The sequence below is a fragment of the Vigna unguiculata genome, chromosome 4 (assembly GCF_037176805.1).
Source record: "Vigna unguiculata cultivar grain cowpea cultivar isolate G323 ecotype 2 chromosome 4, ASM3717680v1, whole genome shotgun sequence".
NCBI classification, from domain to species: Eukaryota; Viridiplantae; Streptophyta; class Magnoliopsida; order Fabales; family Fabaceae; genus Vigna; species Vigna unguiculata.
Window position 1 is genome coordinate 21,807,662 of NC_140795.1, and position 12,284 is coordinate 21,819,945.

Consider the following 12,284-nt stretch of genomic DNA (forward strand, 5'->3'; position numbering starts at 1 on the left):
GGTGATATGGTGTAGCAATGCGATGTGTCACCCCATACTTCTTCAACATGTTCTCAAGTAGCCTATTACAGAAATGAATCCCCTGGTCACTGATGATGGCTCGTGGTATCCCAAATCTGCAGAAAATGTTAGACCTGACAAAACTCATAACAACTCGAGAATCATAAGTCCTTGTAGCTATGGCTTCCACCCATTTGGAGACATAGTCTACAGTGAGCAAAATATAAGAAAACCCAAAAGAAGGAGGAAAAGGACCCATAAAATCAATACCCCAAATATCAAATACCTCACAATATAGCATGGGTTGTTGAGGCATTTCATCCCTTCTTGTAATGGATCTGGCTGCCCTTTGGCACTGCTCACAATTTTCATATACCCTCTGTGCATCTTTAAAAATAGTAGGCCAATATAATCCACAATCCAACACCTTCCTACCTGTTCTTTGTGTGTCATAATGTCCACCAAAAGGAGACGAATGACAGAACTCAAGCACATGAGGTATCTCGATATCTGGAACACACCTCCTTATGACTTGGTCACTACCAATGCGCCATAAGATTGGGTCTTCCCAGATATAGTACTTTGCCTCACTTTTTAGCTTGATTCTTTCATATTTGGAGAAGGAAGGAGGAATAGTAGAAACAACCAAATAATTAACAATGTCAGCAAACCAAGGTTCAGGAAACATACCTTTCACAGCAGTCAATGCTAGGAGGACTTCATCAGGAAAGTCATCCTTAATAGGAATGTTATCTTCTCCATTTTCAATCCTGCTAAGATGATCGGCTACCAAGTTATGTGCTCCACTTCTGTCTAGAATCTCAATGTCAAACTCTTGGAGCAGTAGCATCCATCTGATCAACCTTGGTTTTGAATCTGCTTTCTTCAGAAGGAATTTTAATGCTGCATAATCAGTATAAACAATTACCTTGGAACCAAGTATATACGGTCTGAATTTGTCCAAGGCAAACACAACAGCCAATAATTCCTTTTCAGTCGTGGTGTAGTTAGCCTGCGCTGTGTCCAATGTTCTGGAAGCATAATATATCACATGTGATAGCTTCCCATCTTTTTGTGCAAGCACCGCTCCTACTGCAAAGTTTGATGCATCACACATCAACTCGAACGGTAATGTCCAGTCAGGTGGCTGGATGATAGGAGTGGTGGTAAGCGCCTTTTTCAATGTATCAAACGCATCTTTGCACCTCTCTCCAAAGTCAAATATTATATCCTTTTGCAACAAGTTGGAGAGAGGGTTGGCTATCTTGCTGAAGTCCTTGATAAACCTCCTATAAAGTCCTGCATGTCCAAGAAAAGATCGAACCTCTTTCACAGAAGAGGGGTAAGGCAATTGTGAAATAATATCAATTTTAGCAGGATCTACAGATATACCATTCTTGGAAACAACGTGACCTAAAACTATACCTTGTTTCACCATAAAATGACATTTTTCAAAATTTAGAACAAGGTTAGTTTCTTCACATCTCTCCAAGACTCTAGCAAGATTAGACAAGCAGTGATCAAAAGATGAACCATATACACTAAAATCGTCCATAAAAACCTCAATACAATGCTCCAACAAATCTGTAAAAATACTCATCATACATCGCTGAAATGTTCCAGGAGCATTGCAAAGGCCAAATGGCATTTTCCTATAAGCATATGTACCGAATGGACAAGTAAAAGTAGTTTTATGTTGATCCTCTGGGGCAATACAAATCTGAAAATACCCAGAGAATCCATCAAGAAAACAGTAATGAGACTTACCTGCCAATCGATCTAACATCTGGTCCATGAATGGTAAAGGAAAGTGGTCCTTCCTGGTGGCCTGGTTTAGTCTTCTATAATCAATACAGACCCTCCAGCTATTCTGAATACGAGTAGGAATCAACTCGTTCTTCTCATTCTTGACCACGGTGATCCCAGATTTCTTGGGGACCACATGTACAGGACTCACCTAAGTGCTGTCAGAAATGGGATATATAATACCTGCTTGTAGCAACTTGGTGACTTCTTTCTTCACAACCTCCATCAGTTGAGAATTCAATCTCCTCTGAGGTTGCCTTACTGGCTTAGCATCCTCCTCCAAGAGTATTCTGTGCATGCAGAAAGAAGGACTAATACCAGGAATATCTGCCAAAGTCCAGCCTATTGCTCGCTTGTGATCTTTGATAACCTGCAGTAGCTTTTATTCCTGCTCGTCAGTAAGCAAGGCAGATATAATAACAGGGAGTTTCCCATCCCTCTCAAGATAAACATATTTCAAATGAGATGGTAAAGGTTTCAACTCCAAAATGGGTGGTTGTTCCACAGATGGCAACATTTTACTGCCTAAGGTAATTTCAGCCACCTCAGCATCACACTTGGACGCCACAGAGGTATCAAATAGTGACACCGCGTCCTCAACATCACCTGTTTTATAATTTTCTCTTTCGTCTAAAATTGAGCCCAAAATATTCGAAAGTGAAAAATCCAAAGAAGAAGAAAAACCAGATAAAACGTCCAAAAGTCCAAAAGCATAATTGTTCACTACATTACTCAATAAATCAATACAAAACAAAGAATGGTCTTCAATTGGGTGCTTCATGGCTTCTAGCACGTTGAACTGCACCTTCTCATCTCCTATCTCCATAGTCAAGGATCCTGCATGCACGTCTATCTTGGTACGTGCTGTCATCATGAATGGTCTTCCCAAGATGATTGTGGTTGAACTCATTCCTTCATCATCCTTCATGTCTAAGATATAGAAATTTGCAGGAAAAATTAACTTGTCCACACGGACAAGCACATCTTCTAGCACACCTGCAGGGTTAACTGTGCTACGGTTGGCCAATTGAATGACCACACCAGTAGACTTAAGAGGTCCAAGATGAAGTGAAGTAAAAACAGATAAAGGCATTACATTAATAGAAGCTCCTAAATCTAACATAGCATTGTCAAACTTAGTACTACCTATAATGCAGGGAACAGAAAACATACCTGGATCCTTACACTTTTGCGGCATTCTGACTGTAGGCTTCTTAATTAAGCTAGAGACGTTTCTTCCCATGTTCACTACCTCTTTGTCCATAATACGCCTTTTATGTGTACATAATTCTTTGAGAAACATGGCGTATTTAGGAATTTGTCTCACAGCATTCAACAAAGGAATGTTTATCTCCACTTTCTTGAAAGTATTCAGGATTTCTTTGTCTAACTCCTCCATCTTTTTAGTTTTTGGTTTCAAACGGTTTGGATAGGGAGGAGGAGGAGAATAAGGAGAAGAATTTTCAGAGGAAGTATTAGGGGATACCAACCTGGAGTTATCACTGGGTGCAGGTATTTCAGATGTTGCTTGTGTTGCTTCATCTGATCTTCCTCTTTCATCATTAGGTACAACTTCATTGTCCTTATCTTCATCTTTTTGGGCATCCCCAAGGCCTTGTATTTGCTTACCCGATCTTAAAGTAATAGCACTTACATTTCTCGGGTTGATTACAGTTTGTGCAGGCAAATTGCTTGAGCCTTGTTGAGACTTCATCTGATTTAACTCATTTGCCATTTGTCCAATCTGGTTCTGCAAGTTTTGATTGGTTGCTTCCATTGTCTGTTTCAACTCATTGATTTGTCCCTTCATCATGTCAGCCATCATTTTCATCATTGCCTCCATGTTTGAATCACCAGAGGTTGCCGCTGGTTGTGGTTGTTGCCTCTGTTGAGGTGGAACATAGACTTGTTGGTGTTGAGGCTGTTGATTTCCCCATTTCTGGCTGGGATATTCCTTCCAATCTGGGTTGTACTTGTTGGAGGACAAATCATGGTTGTATTGCTGCCGAGGTGGTCTATTATTGCCATAGATGTTTGCAGCATATGCCTGAGGTTGTTCATTGTCTAATGTCCCTGTCTCTTTTAACATAGAACAAGCCTCTGTAGGATGATTAGTAGAAGCACAAATTCCACATAAAGTAGAAGGGATAGGCTTTTTTTGTAAGTCTGTCAAGGTCCTTACCATGGCTGCTAAGTCATCCAACTTCCCTTCTAATTTCTTGTGATCTGCAACATATGAAGCTTCTACTCCATGGGTTCCCTTCAATAGAGTTATAGAATTACTCCTTGTGGAAAATTGTTGATGGTTTGACGCCATAGTTTCAATCAATTGTCTTGCATTTGTTGGCGTTTTGTCCACCAATGACCCTCCACTTGCAGCATCTATCATTTGTCTATCCATGATACTCAATCCCTCATAAAAGTATTGAATGAGGAGATGCTCGTTTATTTGGTGATGAGGACATGAAGCACATAACTTTTTGAATCTTTCCCAATACTCGTGAAGACTTTATCTTTCTTGTTGCCTTATCCCATAAATATCTTTGCGAATAGCAGCAACTCTAGATGCTGGAAAAAACTTTTCCAGAAATAATCTTTTCAGAGTCTCCCAAGTATTGATGGATCCTGGCGGAAGGCAGTATAACCAATTCTTAGCGGCATCTTGCAATGAGAATGGGAAAGCCTTAAGCTTGATATGTTCCTCTGTTACTGTTGTAGGTCTCATGGATGAACAAACAACATGAAATTCCTTCAAATGATGGTACGGGTCTTCTCCTGCTAATCCATGGAATTTGGGTAAAAGATGGATTAACCCAGACTTAAGCTCACATTCTCCATATGGATATTGGATGCACATGTTTTGTGTAATTGCTGCATCCGGTGAAGCCAACTCTCTTATTGTTCTTTCTTCCATTCTATCTTCTTGAATTTCTGGTTCAGGTGATGGATCAGAAGATATGTTAATCACCGGAGGTGATTCTAGTGGTACACTTTCAGTGGTAGGTTCAGATGATGATGGTGCTCCTTCAGTAGAACACCTGAGATCAAGTCTCCTACGTGATTTACGCAAGTTCCTTTCAAGTTTTGAATCAAGTTGATAAAATTGACCCGGATTGGCTCGAGTCATGCACTATGTAAGTCCACCTGAAAGTGTTTCCCTGTGTGTTTTTTTTCTCTTCCTATTCTTGTTTTGGAGAAAGATTTCAAGAAAGAAATGAGTTAAGATGTCGTTGGGTCTACTCCCAGGAAAGAGAGGTGCGTCACAATGGACAACTTAAATACCAAGTCTTTCCTAGACAGAGTTTTCCAAACTAGTCTCAAAAAAAATTTCTTAAAAGAAATTCGTACTCCCCGGCAACGGCGCCAAATTTGATATCGCTGTCGTTAGGCGATCAAATTACCACTACTTTAGCAACTTCAGTATTGCCAGTTAGTAGTGAACAAAATAGTTAGGGTTAAGATAACCCTGAGTCGTCTCACAACGAATACGGAATTGATCTCAAATATTTGATTCTTAAAAATGCAATTAAAACTAGCAATTATAAAAATAGGGGGTTTTGATATGCAAAAAAAATGACACGGAAGATTGTAAACACAGTAATAGTAAATAGGTCAATTCCACTGCTTTTTCTAAATAAGATTCTTCATTGGTTATCTAGAGATTATTGTTAAATTAATTATTGTTGTTGATTTACAAATCAATCAATGTAAAGACTCAATTCATTTGTTGGCATCCTCACTTTTAATCAAAGTACAGTCTCAATTAAAAGTGAGAATTGTTAGATTATCCATAGTAAATTCAATCAAAGTACAGTCTCAATTAATTTTACTATGCCTAACCATGTCTATTCCTTTGTTTCTTTACCAAATAGAAAACTTAATTAATCAAAGTAAAGTCTTGACTAATTTTAGTTAAAGTAATTACCTCTAATCAAATTAAAGTCTCAATTATTGGCAAAAACTTATTGAATCAAATGAAAGTTTCTAAACAAAATCAAAGTAAAGTCTCGATTTAATTTAAAAACCTTTTAACTCATATGATTAGCATGTATGTAGATTTAAAATCATTATTTTCTATTCGATTAAGAAGCAAAGGACATAGATAAACAAAAACCACAACAATAATCAAAATAACAAAACATATAAATTCATCTAACCTCAGAATCCATTTAAGAAATTACAGTGGAATCAACCCTAAAAGCTTAGCCCTCCATGGCTTTGATGGAATACATGATGATATGAAGGAAAGAAAATAAAAGAAAGAATGAGAGATGTGGTGGGGATGGTATCTGCCAAAACCAGAGAGTTCTAAGTGTCTAAGCTGTAAGCTGTAAATTGTTCTTCCCGCTTCTGCTCCCTTAAGTCTCTTTATATAGGCTTCCACTGGACTTTGGGCTTTATCTGTCAGTTGCTAAAATCTTTTATTTTTATTTAATTAATTAGCAACTTAATTTCTGTCCAATTTCCAATTCTGCCCCTCTCATTTAACCATATTTGCAGTTTTGACCAGAGTTGACTGCATACTTTGACCAGTTGACCACAGTTGACCAGTTGACCAGAGTTGACCAGTTTGACTGTCCTATCAGATGCTGACACGTGGCGCAGAGTGCACTTTCTCTCTCCAGACTAGGGTTTGCTGCGTTTAGGGTTTCATGGAGGCTTGTAGGTGCTGCAACGGCGCGGCGGTCAGATTTCCGGCGTGGTGGTGTTCGCTGCTGCAGCGGTGGCTGTGCAAACGGTGGAGGCGTGAAGTCGCGCTGCTGCGACGTGAAGGTTGCTGTGCTGTTGATGGTGGCGGAACTGGTGCAGCCATGGCTGCTGCGTGAGGAAGAAGATGGTTGCGGTGGTGATTGCGGAAATGGGGCAGGTACTGTTGCGGTGGTGCTGTCGCTGCTGGTGCGTCGCGGACCTTGCGCTGCAGAGGTTGGTTGAGCGTTGGTGGAGGCGCGAAACAAGATGGAGGCGCGGTGCTCATGGTGGTTGATGGAGATGACGACGCGAATGGAGGAAGATGGTGGTGGCGCGCGGAGCTGCTGGACGCGAGAAGAAGATGGCGTTGCTGTTCGTGGTGCGGAGAAGGTGCGATGCGGGGTTGCTGCTGTTTCCGGCGAGTTTCAGTGGTGGCCGGCGAGGAGATGGCGGCGGCGGCTGCCATGGTGATGGAAGGAGAGGAGAAAATTAGGGTTAGGGTTTTGGGAGATGAAGATGATGACGTGGCAGCCTTCCATTGGACAGCTTGTTAGTGCAAGGATTGTTGCCACGTGGCTTGCTTTGGTTGGCTAATTTTAAGAGGTGGGGATTGCCACATGGCATGATCTGGTTGAGTGGAGTTTAAGTGGTAGGAGGGGTGCAACTTAGTGAAAACTGGGGGTGCAGAACAGGTTTTTGTGGTCCACTTGAGGGAGGAGTGTGCAAATAAAATCTGGGGGTGCATTTAGCTCCTGATTTATTCTTTTTCAGAATTTCTTGATTTTGGACTTATTTTGTAACTTTGAATATTTCAAAATCACATTATTAATTGACCAAAAATAAATTCCAGCTGCATTAACAAACGTTAAAATATCCAATAATATTTTATGCAACTAAAATCAATTTTTACGCCACTTTTACCAAACTTACTCAATAAATCCAATAATCACAAATCCTAATTAAATCAATCTTTAAGCACAAAAAATTCAATTAAATCCCCAAATTTAAATATTAAATGAGGGCAAAAATTTGAACTCATCAACTATTTTTTCCATTACAATCTTCAATGTTTCACTACTTTATGTTATATTGCATCTTTATATACCTCTTGTGAAAGTTTTGGTTCTCTATTTTTATTTAATAATGTGTCATAAACCAACTAGGCAGAAATTTGAACTATTAAATGAGGACATATTTTATTACTTTAAAGTTTATACTTATGTTTCTAACAATAATTACTTCTCTTGGGGAGTGTCTTGTACATTACTACTGCTATTCAAAATTGTTGGGTATCATAGTACTAGCACAAGTACTCACAACTAAAATAAAAGATGAAAATAAAGGAACAAAAATAGATAATAGGCAATGAATATAATTTATTCAAGGAAAGGAAAATTACATATCATTCTATCTAATCCCAAGGAGAAAACAATGACAACCCGTCTCTTGAAAATAGGAAAAACTAATACAAGGAGAAACTAACATTCTCTCTAAGAGGAGAAACTAATATTCTCTCTTAATTCTTCTCTCAAGCAAATAAAGTAAAAGGAATAGAAAGGGAGAGACTTTTGGGATGATTTCCTAAGGAAATACTGGACTCCTTTTATAACATTAAAAGTAAGCCCCAAAGTAAGTTCTCATCGATATGGGACTTCTTTTCTCACACTAATAACTTTAATGTAAAAGAGAATCTTTCTTCCTTATTAATGAAACTACTGACTTTGAGAAATTCTATAACTTTTAATTTCATAAGAGTGACAATAGTCACTCTCCTTTGTTTATTCTAAAAATGAAGCATGCATGGGAAATGAAAAATCAAAGATAAACATGTTATACCTTGATTTAATTCTTGAAATAAAGTATATGAAAAATCAAAGATAAACATGTTATACCTTGATTTACTAACATTAGCATCTATCTCCTTTACCAAGTATAGACATACCAACATAAACAATGGTTTAGTAGAAATCTATTCCAAGGATTAATTAAAAAAGAAAAGCACACAAGGCCATAAACTTAGTAACCATAAGTCTCTACTTAGTCAATACCGCCAAAATATCTCCAGTCTGTTTTCCTAATCTGTTTCATATATATATATATATATATATATATATATATATATATATATATATATATATATATATATATATATATATATATATTACTTAAAGTTGGACTAGCCTTTCCATTTTGAAATTTGTGCTTGTCATGAGGATGAATGCATAGTTATTGGATGAAAGACTGAATGAAAGGATAAGAGGTATTGATTTGGTCACAGAAATGTAGTAGTAGACAAAGTAAAAGCTACCTAATTTTTGCCTCACTTTGAAACATAATGTTCTTGCTTATTGATTAGGAACAAGGTCAAAAAGAGCCAATTTTAACAAGAGTATTCTGACTCACAAATTTGCTAGAAAAAGGAGTTATGGAACTTCTTTATAAAATATAGAATGCCCCTATTTGGAAATAGAATTAGTTTCCAGTTATTGAAAATTCTACAAGGCTTTCTAAGGAGGATGCAACATGAATATATACTCAAGAACACCAAAAGTCCAAGATATTCTAATGAATAATGTTTTTCTATATACTTTGCAATACTATCAATCTAACTTCTAGAGAAAAGCGTAAAAAAAATTCCTCTCTTCAACACATTGGCTTAATGTAATGGATAATACTATTATGAAAAAAAACATATTCAGATGTAATGAATCATAATGTAGCCTCCTTGAACTACTCTAACCTATATCACAAGAATATCACTACAAGAAAATTTCTATTTTACTAGAGAAATTTGTGAGAGAAAATATTTGTAACTAATCCCTTGCTAATTTGCGAGGAAATAGTAAAAGAATAAAATTGTAGCGAGTCTATAGCAAAATAACTATAGATTTGTCAGAACATATATTTGTAACTAATTTTTCACTAATTTGCGAGTAGATAGCGAAGGAAACAATTTGTAGCCTTTTTGTAGCAAAATAGCTATAAATTTACTAAAACATATATTTGTAGCTAATATCTCACTAATTTGTGACAAAATAGCGAGGAAATAAAATTGCACCTGATTCGTAGCAAAATTGCTACAGATTTACCAGAAAATATATTTGTAGCTAATCTTTCTCAATTAAAATGTACTATAATTATTTTTAATTTTAGTATAATTTTAAATTAAATATTTTAAAATTATTTTTAGTTTTGATATTTTAAAATTAATTTTAATTTAAATATTTTAAAATTATTTTTAGTTTAGATATTTTAAAATTGTTTTTATTTAAATATTTTAAAATTATTTTTAATTTAAATGTTTTAAAATTATTTTTAATTTAAATGTTTTAAAATTATTTTTAATTTAAATGTTTTAAAATTATTTTTTAATTTAAATATTTTAATTTTTTTAAATATAATTGTTTATATTGAAATATAAATTATAAATATTAATATTAATAAACTAAATAAAATATATAATAAATGAAGATAAAAAATTAGACGTACAAACATTAATTTAATTAAAAGAATTATAATGACACTGAAAAAAATAGTATTAAACGGAGATTATTTAGTATAGATTAATATAACCTTGGTAATAAATTAAAATAATTGAGGTTTTTTAACCTTTATCGCTGAACCCCGATAGGTTACTTATGTTTGTTCCAAACCCCAGCTAGCTATCAAATAATTTTTAAGAAGTTGAGAAGTTTCCAGTCTCAATCTCACTAACAAAATAGAATTCTTTTCGAGCTCCTCCGAATTGCCCTCCCTGAAACCCTTGCCTTCATCACACATGCCTCCTTTGTATTGGCCATCCCTTAAAATCGTAGCCTCCACCGCTCGCCGCTCCTCTGCATTAGCCCTCCGCCGCGCGCCCCTCCTCTACATTGGCCATCCCTTGGAACCCGAGCCTCCACCACTCGCCTCCTCTGCATTAGCCCTCCCTTCGAACAGTAGCCTCCACCATGTGTGCCTCCTCACATTGGTCCTCATTGAAACCCTAGCCTCCACCTGCGCGCCTCCTTTGCACTAAACCCTCCCCTGGAACCACCTCTAGTTGAGCTTGCTGCAATTCGTCGACATCTGGAGCTCGTACCCTTATCGTTGTGTGACAGAGCTTTATCCCGCGACCACCACCGCATCTTTTCACCTGCAGCTAGGCTTCCCAAGGTTACGGTAAACAACTCATTCGCAAATCCATTTTTGTTATGGTTTGATTTTTGATTTTGAACTAATTGAACGGGCCTACTTTGTTCTGTGGTTTTGAACGAATTGAAACCCTAATTTTTGTGTTTGATTTTTTGTGGATTTAAAGTTAGGGAGAACTGGATTTATTGTGACACTTAGGAGAAGGATAAATGGGTTTAGTGCCGCTGTGAATGGGATTTGAAAACCCAAGGTTCAAGCTCCAATCGTTTCTCGACGAGGTAAGAGTTTGTGATGTATTTAAGAAAAAGTCTTAAAGCATTTAGTTTAGTTTGAGTATTGTGATTGATTTCGTTGTTTTGCTTCTTCATTGAGTATGTTGATGAAATTTGGGTAAGTTTGACAATTAAAGGTGTTGCGGCCGGCTCTTGGTGTTAAGGATGATGGTTTGCTGATGATGGTGTCAAGTGCTTCGACCGGCTTAGTCGCTTCTATGTATGACCTTTCAAATTTGTTAAATTGCATTGTTATGAGATAATCTTGGGATTATCACATGATAGAAAATTAGAATAAAGAAATGTGAAATTCTATGTGACTTGGCTATGATTATCTACTCATGTTGGTTTGATAATTTGATATTTCACTGTGATATAGTTTGTAGAGTCTGACAAATTTTTTTCTGTGATAGGACAAAATTTGGGTTGTAGTCAGCTTATTTTATACTCCATCCATTTTGACTACAGTCTAATTATGTCTATGCCTAAAGATTTTATTCACTGATGTGTTGTTGCAAAATGAAACTAAATCAAGTGTCATTTGTAAAAGGAAGGTTTTATGGATAACGTAGGTAAGAAAATGAAGTGATAATATTGCAAATGAGGTACTCTGGAAGATCACTAACTGGCCTATTCTTGTTCATATTTAACTTTTGAATCTCACTTGCATCTTTTGTTCCCACTTGATTCCTTTTAAGATTTTTTTAATGATCTGAACCACTTTTAGTGGAGTTTATCCTCTTATCACTTTTTTTTTTCATAAAACTTTTTTTTATATTTGTATTCTACTCATATGAATAAAAAATATATATGAAGTTCAAGCATCTTGAACATTACAATTGATGTCTATATTTATAAATGAGGTTTGTTATTGTTTCAAGTCATCAACTTGATGTTGATTCTACAATGCCATACTTAAGCCCAGACTTAATAAAAATCTCTAGGTGCAAATTTTGTAAGTACGTGATTAACTAATACTAAAGTCCACCTAGTTTCATTATTGCATGATAAGTACGGAGACTATTAAGATGCAACACATTTTTTAATATATTAAATATCTTATTTTTATTGAAATGTATATTGGTATAATTAAAAAGATATTGGTGTTTGTTTTCTAGGATTACGTAAGGAGGGAAAAAAACCTAAAAGTGCTTTATCATAAAAAGACTTAGGCCCACTTTTTAACTTTTTTTACATTAGGCTTACTAATTCCTATAAATACGAGTATCATATCTATCATGTGTTGGGTCCTAAAATACAACAAATAAAAAAAAAAGGTTTCAATTTCAGGAAGATAAGACACTATTTTTTTTCAGCAAGATCGAATGAAAAAAGAAAATTAAGTTCATCTAATTATTATATATTATTATATGATATACTTTA

General features: G+C 36.0%; 1 long non-coding RNA gene across 1 annotated transcript; it reads left to right on the top strand.

Moving 5' to 3' along the window:
* Positions 1-10,160: 10,160 nt before the first annotated feature.
* On the top strand, positions 10,161-11,275 carry LOC114182307 (uncharacterized). The gene is made up of 3 exons (XR_003604058.2): positions 10,161-10,656; positions 10,796-10,907; positions 11,039-11,275. It is a non-coding gene; the product is annotated as an uncharacterized LOC114182307 (long non-coding RNA).
* Positions 11,276-12,284: the final 1,009 nt, after the last annotated feature.